Raw genomic sequence first — 11,919 nt, forward strand, 5'->3', positions numbered from 1 at the left:
CCATAAAAACAACCATAGAGAGCCTGGAAATACCTATCTTTCTCCATTAGACATTCCCTCTTGATCTTGTCTGCTGGGAATAGCTATAAGAGGCTCAACTTTAGCGGTTCCAGGGGCTGCAGCGACTATGGGCTCCAGCAGTGAGAGCATCCCAATCAAAGTTTATTTTGTGTGTTATAATCAGAGCGATAGGAATGACCAACTATACTGCTCTTGGACAAGATGGAGAGCACAGATCTGAAGGTAAGTCGTGTTTAGTGTGTACACATGAATCGGCAGACTGATTGGAACGTCAATCGTTTGTAAAATTGCTAGTGATAACAAATTTATCGAAAGTTTTTGCAGCGTGTAATTAGCCTTATACCCAAAGGGTACCAGTGTGAGAAACAGGGGAGGTATAAGAATCAGTCCATGCAGGATAGTGAGAGGGGTTCCAGACAAACCTGGCTGGGGATTTTGGGTACTTATGGACTGGCACTGCCAAGAAAGGAAGAATCAATCAGCATGAAGGCTTTTACAATCACCGGTGTGTGCCCAGGAAAAGCAGGGTGACACCAAAAGCTGAACAACTGTTACACCAATAGGCAGGAGAAAATCTGACATCACGTTAACCCTAAATTATATCCTTCTGTATGTTTCTCTGTGCACCATATGTCATTTCAGCATCTATTTATCAACCAAACCCCGATTCCATTGAAAAGTGATATATTTTTCATTTTTTTTCAGTGTTAAAAAATATACTTGTGCTGCTATTTAAAAAAGTGATCACTACATGACAAATGTGACTGTCATTTATATCACAGAATAATACTTCTTCTAGGAGTCCCCTAAAGACCTGGAGTTTAGACCTATCACCTAATAATAAATCCCTTTGTCTTGTAAATGGTAAAAGTGATATAGCCTCTTGGTGGTATGTTCATAAATAAAAGCGTGGTTATTTTATGGCTACCTGCCTAGGTTTAGTCTTTATTCATACAACAGTAGCGAGATAATGTAGTCAGTGAAGTGTCACATCGGTGTGGGGAGGTTCCTATCAGTCTCTGGGGTACTCTTGACTGGTAGATACAGGATAAAATGCCGGAATCTACCTGGTATTGTGTCAATATTTTGTTTGTTTCCCTGGAATAATACTCATTTTATGTCTGATATATCTCCTCATAGTAAGTGGACTTTTGGGTTGCCTATATTTAACGTTTTATGTCCTTATATCTATGTGGGGTTTTTTTTACACGTAGTGTACTTGTTTAACATCCACTCCATCCAGCTCATTTACTTATCTCCTGAAAAAAAACAAAATCTTTGCCCATTATTGTGCCCATCTTATAGTACTTACTAACTCCACTGCTCCACCCATCTCCTGTGCAGAATTTACTTTTGCTGCATTTTACATTGAACATCCATAAAACATTACTTAGAAACTGGCACGTGGTTTGTAAAGAGACTTTTGTGACATCACTTGCAGAATACTTCTCCCTGTGTTTGCGTGGGTTTTCTCTGGGTGCTCCAGTTTCCTCCCACACTCCAAAAACATACTGATAGGTTAATTGGCTGCTATTAAATTGACCCTAGTCTGTGTGTGTGTGTGTCTGTGTGTGTGTGTGTGTGTGTGTGTGTGTGTGTGTGTGTGTGTGTGTGTGTGTGTGTGTGTGTGTGTGTGTGTGTGTGTTAGGGAATTTAGACTGTAAGCTCCAATGGGGCAGGGACTGATGTGAGGGAGTTCTCTGTATAGCGCTGCGGATTCAGTGGCGCTATATAAATAAATGGTGATGATGGTCCCCCTTACCTCCCTTTCTCTCTATGCACATACTTGTCTATACAACTTTATATGCAGCTTATTGAAAAACAGCATTCTAATATGTAACAACGAGTAAAATTAATCCATTTGTTGAACAGCTAAAAATCTGATCTTGACAAACATGCTTGAGGATACAGGGGATAAGCTCCCTGAAATTGTGGAGTTGCCGTTTTTTGAATGTTGTACAAGAGTCTGCGGTATTTTTTTTCCTGTAATTGTAGGAGGTGAGAGCAGCCGGACTGGCGAAAGAACAATCCATCTATATTGCTGCTGGGGGATGTCGTAGATGAAGATAGGGGGTCTCCCCAAATTCAGACGAGGTTCCTGGCTGGTTGGTTATATCCAAATTGTTTCCCTTAAGAGACTTTGCACATCACCGGCTTAATGTTGCCACTCTTCAAAATGTTTTGTAAAATGTGATTGAAGTTAATGGTGTAGAAAAGGCAGATAGGACAGTTTTATGGGCTGTATAAAGTTAGTAATGTGCAGGGGAAAATGGTTTAAAAATTGTTGGTACTGCAAATACATGTTCTCTTAATCTTAAATGTAGTACATACACATTTGTGGGAGACATTTGGGACCGGAGACCGGAGAAAGAATCTTATTGAGGTTTTATTGGCCAGGCATGTATATGGCAGTAAAGAAGTATTGCCGTTCTTGTCCTGTATGTCAAAGGACTTGTCCTAAACCTAATTATAGGACACCCATTTTTCCCATTCCAGTAATTCAGGTCCCTTTTGAACGTGTAACAACAGAATTGGTGGGCCCTTTGGAAAAGTCTGTTCGCAGACACCAATATGTCCTAGTAATTCTGGACTATGTCACTCGAAATCCAGATGCCATTCCACTAAGAAATATAAAATCCAGTACTATTGCTAAGGAGCTGCTTCTGTTGTATATCCATCTGGAAATCCTGAAGGAGATTCTGACAGATTAGCACACCCCATTCATGCCTAAACTCATGAAGGATCTTTGTCGGCTCCTACAAGTAAAAGCACTGCATACCTCCATGTTTGTGGCCATCCACAAACTGATGGCCTGGTGGAGTGCTTTAATAGGACACTAAAGCACATGATTAGGAAGGCTGTAGCACAGAATAAGAAAAACTGTGACCTTCTCCTACCATACCATATATTTGCAGCACGAGAGGGACTAGAAGTGTCAACAGGTTTAGGTCCTTTCGAACTCCTATATAGTAGGCAGCCGAGAGGTATTTTAAACATCCTTAAAGAAGGTTGGGAGCAATAGGGTCCTAAACAACCAAATACCGTTCAAATTGTATCACACCTGTATGAGAGGTTGGCAAAATAGGTGCCTTAGTCCAACAACATGTTCAAAGTGCCCAACAATGGCAAAAGAGAAACTAGAATAATTCTGCAGTATTTTGGCTTTTCAGCCAAGCAACAAAGTCCTGGTATTGGTGCCAACTCAGGAGAGTAAGCGGTTTGCTCACTGGCAAGGTCTGTGTGAGTTGATAGAGGCAGTAGGGCCGGTAAACTACAAAGTACAGCAGTTGAGTAGGAGAAGGTAGAAGCAGCTCTATCATGTACATCTCCTGAAAGCCTGGCATGATGAGAACACAGAGGCAGAGTTAGTCGGTACCATTGAAAGAGTCTGAGGTGCCAATAGGGACCTCTTTGTCTGCCCAGCAAAAGCAGAAAGCTGAGGTCATGATATGTTGGCACAGGAACGTTTTTCGGCCTTGCTGGGATGTACCCCCTTAATTGGACATGATATCGATACTCCTCCAGGGGTGGTAGACAAACAGATGCCACATCATATCCCTGAAGCAAGATGGCTGGCAGTTATAGTACTAATTTGACCATCCTGAATCTCACCAATGGATATTGGCAGATCCCTCTTATACTGTCAGACAAGCAAAACACTGCATTTTCCACCCTGGGTGGCCTTTTTACAGTGTAAGTTCCTTCCCTTTGGCCTACATGGTGCTCCTGCCACCTTCCAACCGGCGATGGATAAGCTCCTTGCAGCCTGATGCCACTTATACTTCAGGTATCTGGATGATATTGTCATTCATTCCACGCACTGGGAGTCTCATCTTCCCAAGGTAGAGACAGTATTGTAATCTCTAAGGTCTGTCGGGTTTACCACTATTACAGAAAAATGCACAGTGGCTATGAAAGAGGTACTTGGGCTACATAGTAGGGCAATGTAGAAGCTGTAAAGAACTGTCCAAAACCACTTAGGAAACTGCGAACCTTCTTAGGGTTCGTCAGTTATTATTGGAGATTTGTAAGTCATATTGCCTTCAGGGCTGCTCTGGTAACGGAGATGCTCCGAAAGAGTGGTTCAGATAAAATAAAGTTGACAGATGCTGCTATAGCAGCCTGGACTGATCACTGATCAGCACTTTGTTCTGCACTGGTGCTGAAAGCTCCAGACTTTAAACAAAGATTATTTCTGCAAAAAGATGCATCTAGTGTTGGCTTGGGAGCAGTTCTGTCCTAAATTAAGAAGTTGTAAGTTGCTACCACATGAAAAATATGCAACAGTGGACAAAGAATGTTTGGCCATAAAATGGGTCACAGAAGCCCAGTGTTACAATCTTCTGAGCAGAGAATTCACCTTAGTTATTGATCATGCACCCTGAAGTTGGATCCATAGCAACAGGGAGGTGAATGCCAATGTCATCCAGTGGTTTTTGGCCCTCCAGCCTTTCCAATACACGGTGGAGCATACACCAGGTGTTCTGCATAAGACTGCAAACGCTTTAAGAATGAAGTATGCGCTCTCCGCGGAGTCCGTCCCACCATACTTGGCGATGCTAGAGGGAGGTATATGTGGCAAAGAGAGCATTCTCAAAGACAGTTCAGGCTGAAAATGGAATGTGACTTGCTGCAGTGTGGAGAGAGTCTTACACAGACATACACAGAGTGTAAACTCACACAGGTGGGAGTCCTATGATTAATGGGTGATTAGATTATACTATTTAAATATTTTGTTTTTAATATGTGCTGCTCAATCTCACAGGTCACTAATGTGTGTAGTCGGGAAGATAGGGGGCTTTATCTTGAAAGGTGCTTTTTCTTCCCTGCACTACCTTCAGTCTCCCAATTGATGGACTATGCAGTCTAACCAATCCAAGCTGAGCAATGCTAAGCAGCATAGGCATGCCAGGGCATTTCATTAGGGTGTCCACCCTAGGAAATCTAGAGACGGAAACTCAACTGAAATCAGGACAGTTCGGAGCTATGCCAACCTGGGGGTAAATGTATCAAGCTGAGAGTTTTTTGGCGGGTTTGAAAAACCAATCAGATTCTAGCTATCATTTATTTAGTGCATTCTACAAAATGACAGCTAGAATCTGATTGGTTGCTATAGGCAACATTTCCACTTTTCAAACCCGTCAGCAAACTCTCAGCTTGATACATTTACCCCCTGATCTTCCCAAATTGACATCTAAAGTCAAGAAACCACCTACAGATGGTTCCTGGGAAGAGTCGTTGTTGCTATGACACAATTCCTGGCTACAGATATCACCACAAAATCTCCAAACAAGGAAGTTTTTGTTTTTTTTGTAATGTTTGTAAAAGTAAGCATTAAAAAGTTATTGTTCTAAACTGTAAATCACATCGATCGGTAATTAATTTTGCTTGGGGCATCTCTTTATATATATTTTTTTAATTAACATTTTAGTAATCACTTATTACACTATTTTAAATACAATGGCATTTAATGGAGTTTAGATTTAAAGGGATAAGTCCAACTTTTGTGGGCTTTATATATGTAGCTTGATGTAGAGATGCGGATGAGGAATGGATCAGGCTCCATCTGTGTGAAGTTTATATATTCTCCCTATGTTCACGTTCATGTGGGTTTCCTCCAGGTGGTCTGGTTTCACCCCCAGTACAAATACATATTAGTAGGATAAAATTGCCCTTAGTATGTATGCATGTAATTTAGACAGTTATCTCCACAGGGGAAGGGGCTAATGTGAATCATCAATTATTTATGTAGTGCCACCAATTACACAGTGGTGTACAGAGAATATTTGTCATGATTAGGCACTCTTTAAAGATCATCAACATCAACATTTATTAATAAAGCGCCAGCAAATTCCGTAGCACTTTACAATTGGGGATCTGCATAACATGTTGGTACTTTATAAATAAAGGTTAATAGTAATTTGCACAATTAGAATATTGTTTTAGTTCATCTATTTCTAATTTTTATTTTAGCTAAAATGATCATGTAACATGGGTGGGGCCAAGAAGGAGGTGGAGACAAAAAGGGTATTCTGCACATAAGGGTTATCAATCACATGTCCTTAGGACAGCATATACTCTAAATACATCACTGATCATCTGTGCAGGTTTGACTGTATTACAATCTAATGTTCACAGAAGACTACACAGCAGAGTGATAAATGCTGTAAGGAAAGTTGCAATTCTGTTATCAGCACCAAAGATAGAAAGGCCAGATTACAATTTGCTATGTACAGAGATGAGTAAGCAGAGTTCCGGAACAAAGCGTAATGGACAGATGAGACAAAGATAAAGCTCTACAAAAGCATCTTACTTCATCTATGAAACATGGTATAGTATTCTGGCTTGGGTATATTGTTGCTATCTCTGGAACTGACTCACTTATCTGTATTGATGATAATACTAATTAGTATAGCAGCAGAACAGCTTAACAAGTCTGCAGACACATCTTGTTTCCGTATGTACAAGACTCATTGGCTGGTGCTTCATCCTTCCACCTGACAATAATATGTGAGCCTTGCGAAAATTATTTTTTGTGAAGTTGTATACCTATTTTTGCACAATTGCACCTCTTTATATGAAATACATGAATTCACACATCAAGTTGATGTTCTACAGTGGTGCAAATCTTTGCCTGTCTAATGTGAGGAGCTGGGTGAAACGGGGCGGGTTGGGATGTTATTGGCTGAATGCTGGCTTTGCACACGCTACCTGCGTTTATATTGTGTTTACATGCAAAATAAGATTTTATGTTGTGAGATAAGGTATTGTTTTTGACACAGGGAGGTGTTTGCACACATGCACAACTGGGCAGCACGGTGGCTAAGTGGTTAGCACTTCTGCCTCACAGCACTGAGGTCATGAGTTTAATTCCCGACCATGGCCTTATCTGTGTGGTTTGTATGTTCTCCCCATGTTTGCGTGGGTTTCCTCTGGGTGCTCCGGTTTCCTCACACACTCCAAAAACATACTGATAGGTTAATTGGCTGCTATCAAAATTGACCCTAGCCTGTGTGTGTGTGTGTGTGTGTGTGTGTGTGTGTGTGTGTGTGTGTGTGTGTGTGTGTGTGTGTATTTTAGGGAATTTAGACTGTAAGCTCCAATAGGGCAGGGATTGATGTGAATGAGTTCTCTGTACAGCGCTGCGGAATCAGTCATCTGTCCATTAAGTTAGGGCTGTGGGAGGAGCGTAAACTGCTCAGCCACTCCCATCCTGATAATATCATTCAAACATACCTTTCCTGTGAGACATACCCATCCAAAGCACTGCTGTCCTAGCTTTTTATTAATCTAGTTAGTATATAATGCTATAGATTAGCCATATATATTCCCTTGTGAACTTTATCTTTCAGTGAGGGATAAACTTTCAAGTATCACTTGTAGTCTTATAGGTGGACATAGAAATATAAGATATAAAGTACTTCTTAGCAGCCTACAAATTTATTATTTGTGCAATAAACCCCCCTCACCTGAAATTAGCAACCCACCATGGTCCCATTTCTGGGAATCATATGGAAAAATTACCCTGGCTGGTCACCGCACAGTTCAGTGATGCTCACAACCTGGAGTTTGAATGTAAACAGATGCCGGTAAGCTGCACTGAAAGCCAACATCTACAGAATATCAATGGACTGTAAGCACCAACAGGTGTGACTGTAAGCACCAACAGGTATGACTGTAAGCACCAACAGGTATGACTGTAAGCACCAACAGGTGTGACTGTAAGCACCAACAGGTATGACTGTAAGTACCAACAGGTATGACTGTAAGCACCAACATGTATAACTGTAAGCACCATCAGTTGTGACTGTGAGCACCAACAGGTGTGACTGTAAGCACCAACAGGTATAACTGTAAGCACCATCAGTTGTGACTGTGAGCACCAACAAGTGTGACTGTAAGCAACAAAAGGTATAATTGTAAGCACCATCAGTTGTGACTGTAAGCACCAACAGGTGTGACTGTAAGCTAAGGATGAGCGGACTCGGATTCCTGGAATCCGAGCCCCCCCGAACAATGCGGATCCGAGTCAGATCCAAGCACTGTCCGGGTATTCCCGCCAATTCCGAAACTTAAAACGAGGCTCTGAGTCATAATCCCGCTGTCGGATCTTGCGATACTCGGAACCTTTAAATTCCCCGCCTGCCGCCGCCATCGTCACTCGGGCATTGATCAGGGAAGAGGGAGGGTGTGTTAGGTGGTCCTCTGTCCTGCTATTTCTCGTGCTGTGCTGTGCTGTGCTCTGTCCTGCTGAGTCCAGTGGTGCTTTTGCCAGTGCTCTGTCCTGCTGAGTCCAGTGGTGCTTTTGTCCTGTGCTCTGTCCTGCTGAGTCCAGTGGTGCTTTGGCCAGTGCTCTGTCCTGCTGAGTCCAGTGGTGCATCAGTCCAGTGCTCTGTCCTTGCTGAGTCCAGCGGTGCTTTTGTCCTGTGCTTTGTTATGCTAAGTGCATATTTATTTTAAAAGTATTAAAAATTCTTCCATAAAAAGAAAAAAAAAGGAAAAATTCTACAAAAATCCTTTAAAAAAAATCTAAAAAAAAATATCAAAAAAGTCATTGCTGAGTCCATTGGTGCATCAGTCCAGTGCTCTGTCCTTGCTGAGTCCAGTGGTGCATCAGTCCAGTGCTCTGTCCTTGCTGAGTCCAGTGGTGCATCAGTCCAGTGCTCTGTCCTTGCTGAGTCCAGTGGTGCATCAGTCCAGTGCTCTGTCCTTGTTGAGTCCAGTGGTGCATCAGTCCAGAAACTGCGGGAAATAATCTCTCAGTGGCTTAACCCACTTAGACTCTCCTGGGGATTTGTGGTGTCAGACAACGCCAGTAACATTGTGCGGGCATTACATATGTGCAATTTCCTTTGTGGCTCCATTATCCCAATTAAAAGGATTTTTACCTGTTGGTGTAATGATGTTATAAACACTACACTTGAAAGCTTGAGCCTTTAAATGAAAAAGTCACTCTTCATTGCACGAAGATTTGCAACCGGGACAGTTTTTTTGTTCACAAAGTCAACAAATAACACTTCGACGCTATCTGTCTTTGACATACTTGATGGGATCTCAATGATGAATGCTCTGTACCATGGTCGTCAAAAACAAGAGGTAGTGACGCGCTCAAACTACACCCTCTATATGCTGCAGAGGATGTAGGAGCAGCCATATGTGCAGTGGAACTCAGACCAGTTGAGGGTTTTATATTGTGGCCCCGGTACCAAATTGGGTACCGGGGCCACTCCACTACGCAGTCCACATAGATGCGTATCAGATATTAAACTAAATTCACTGTAGCTGCTGTACCAAAAAATAGGTACTGCTATTCCAAACTACGTTCACTGTTGCTGCTGTACCAAAAAATAGGTACTGCTATTTCAAAATACGTTCACTGTTGCTGCTGTACCAAAAAATCAAATATTGAACCTAAAATCAATATTGTGAGGTGTGAGGTGTTCCGAATAGACTGGAAATTAGTGGAAATGATTGTTATTGAATGTTATTGAGGTTAATAATAGCGTAGGAGTGAAAAATAAACAAAAAACTTGATTTTAACCCTTTTTATGCTTTTTTAAAAATAAATCAGAATCCAAAACCTTTCATCAGCTGTTTTGGCAAAACAAATCAGAACCCAAAACCTCAAGCTAATCAGAACCCAAAACACTAAAAGTGGCCGGTGCACACCCTTACTGTAAGCACCATCAGTTGTGACTGTAAGCACCAACAGGTGTAACTGTAAGCAACAACAGGTGTAACTGTAAGCACCATCAATTGTGACTGTAAGCACCAACAGGTGTAACTGTAAGCACCATCAGGTATGACTGTAAGCACCATCAATTGTGACTGTAAGCACCATCAGTTGTGACTGTAAGCACCAACAGGTGTAACTGTAAGCACCATCAGGTATGACTGTAAGCACCATCAGGTGTGGCTTTTTCACAAACTATGGGGGTACCACAATTTTGATAGTTGAGGTGTGCAGGGTGGGGTTGGGGGGGATTTGGTACAAATAAAAAGAATGCATGTTTAATATGTTATGCGGTGGTCTAAGTAGAAATTAGGTGCCGTTATGGAAAATGTATGCAAATGGAATTTGATAGTTTTACAATCAAAGCAATAGAAGTGGCATATACCAGCCCACTTCGAGCACTGATGTTATGTAAATGTGATAAACATGTTGAGTAAATATATTTTGTTAAAAAAAACCCTCATATGGGCTTCTTTAAGAAAACAGTGCAAATAAAACATGTGTTTACATGATATTAGTTTTTAGAATTGTACCAATTTATCACCAACACTGTAACTCCCCAACAGGCTCGGAACAGTTCAGAGTTTCAGGGCTCTGAAAGAGGAAATTTGTAAGTTGGAGGTATGGCGTCTGAAAATATGGGTGTGGGTTGGGATGCTGCCCTGATTTTTGGCCCTGGAATGTTGGGATGTATACATTACTAGACTACCAATACCATTTCACCGGAGCATCTGAGCGATAGTCAGCTCCCCAGCATAACTGTCTGGCAGCGGTAGAAATACTCTTACTGCTCCGCCAGCAAGTCTGGTTGCCTATGCGCAAACATTACCAGGCATTGCCTGTTAACACATGCGCTGTGGAACTGGAAACTCAAACTTGGGCTTCCAGTTACATTCTAAATTTCAAAAAATTGAAAAAGTTAAAGATACTGTTAAAAATATTTAAAAAATTAAAACATTTCTATAATTATTGAAAAATGAAAAAAAATATTTATTACAATAATAAAGCATTTTTTCTTCTCCAAGAGGCTGCAGGTGCCCTGTTGCAGCCGTGGGAGGTGGGCGCAGGAGAATACATAGGAAGGTTTCTATGATATTCTCCTATTTCTCCCTGGTTCCCACTGCTATCTCTATCTTGAGATGGCGATGGCATTAATAGGATTCTGGTGAGACCTTACTTAAATGGGTCCCTGGTTTTCACCAGAGAAAGGGCTTATCTCCAACAAATAGGCCCCTAAGTTTGAAGCTGACAGATTTCTAAAAATAACAATACTAAAGTGCAAGAGTAAAAAACATAATCAGAACAATGCCACCTGGATTGTAATGTTCAAATACATTTAAAGGGTTTCTATACCTTTGTAAAGTTTTCTTAAACTACAAGGACACGTGCAGGAGTTTCACAGGAGGAGGTTCCATATAAGCCTATAACAAAAAAAGGCATATTATATGTATATGCATACTGCATGCAATTTCTAATACAGCATATATATCAAAACATTATGGGCCTGATTCATGTTCAGATGTAAGTCTGTTTGTGTGCCGTCTGTTGCATAAAATAGCTCTGCGCATGCTCAGGAACAAACCTTACACCAACAGCACTGGCGTCATGAGTTCAATTCCCGACCATGGCCTTATCTGTGAGGAGTTTGTATGTTCTCCCCGTGTTTGTGTGGGTTTCCTCCAGGTGCTCCGGTTTCCACCCACACTCCAAAAACATACTGATAGGTTAATTGGCTGCTAACAAATTGACCCATGTCTGTCTGTCTCTGTGTCTGTTGGTGTCTGTCTCTGTCTGTGTGTGTGTGTGTTAGGGAATTTAGACTGTAAGCCCCAATGGGGCAGGGACTGATGTGAGTTCTTTGTACAGCGCTGCGAAATTAGTGGCGCTATATAAATAAATGGTAATAATAATAATGAATGCAATTACATGTAACTCATGTCCGAATGCAAATTACACTTATGCAAGGTCGTAAATATGGCTGTGCGATAGGTATGACCGCCCAGGGTACAGCGATGAAGAGGGTGCAGTTTATGAATATTTTGGGTTCATTTGGTTAAAACTGAGTGCTGGGGAGCAGCATTTTAGTTTTCTAAGTTTTAAGTTACGGCTCTGCACTTATGACTACCTACAACTTGAAGGGAGGAACAGGGGTGGGAAGGGGTGGA

Source organism: Mixophyes fleayi, chromosome 4 (assembly GCF_038048845.1).
Source record: "Mixophyes fleayi isolate aMixFle1 chromosome 4, aMixFle1.hap1, whole genome shotgun sequence".
In the NCBI taxonomy this organism is placed as follows: domain Eukaryota; kingdom Metazoa; phylum Chordata; class Amphibia; order Anura; family Limnodynastidae; genus Mixophyes; species Mixophyes fleayi.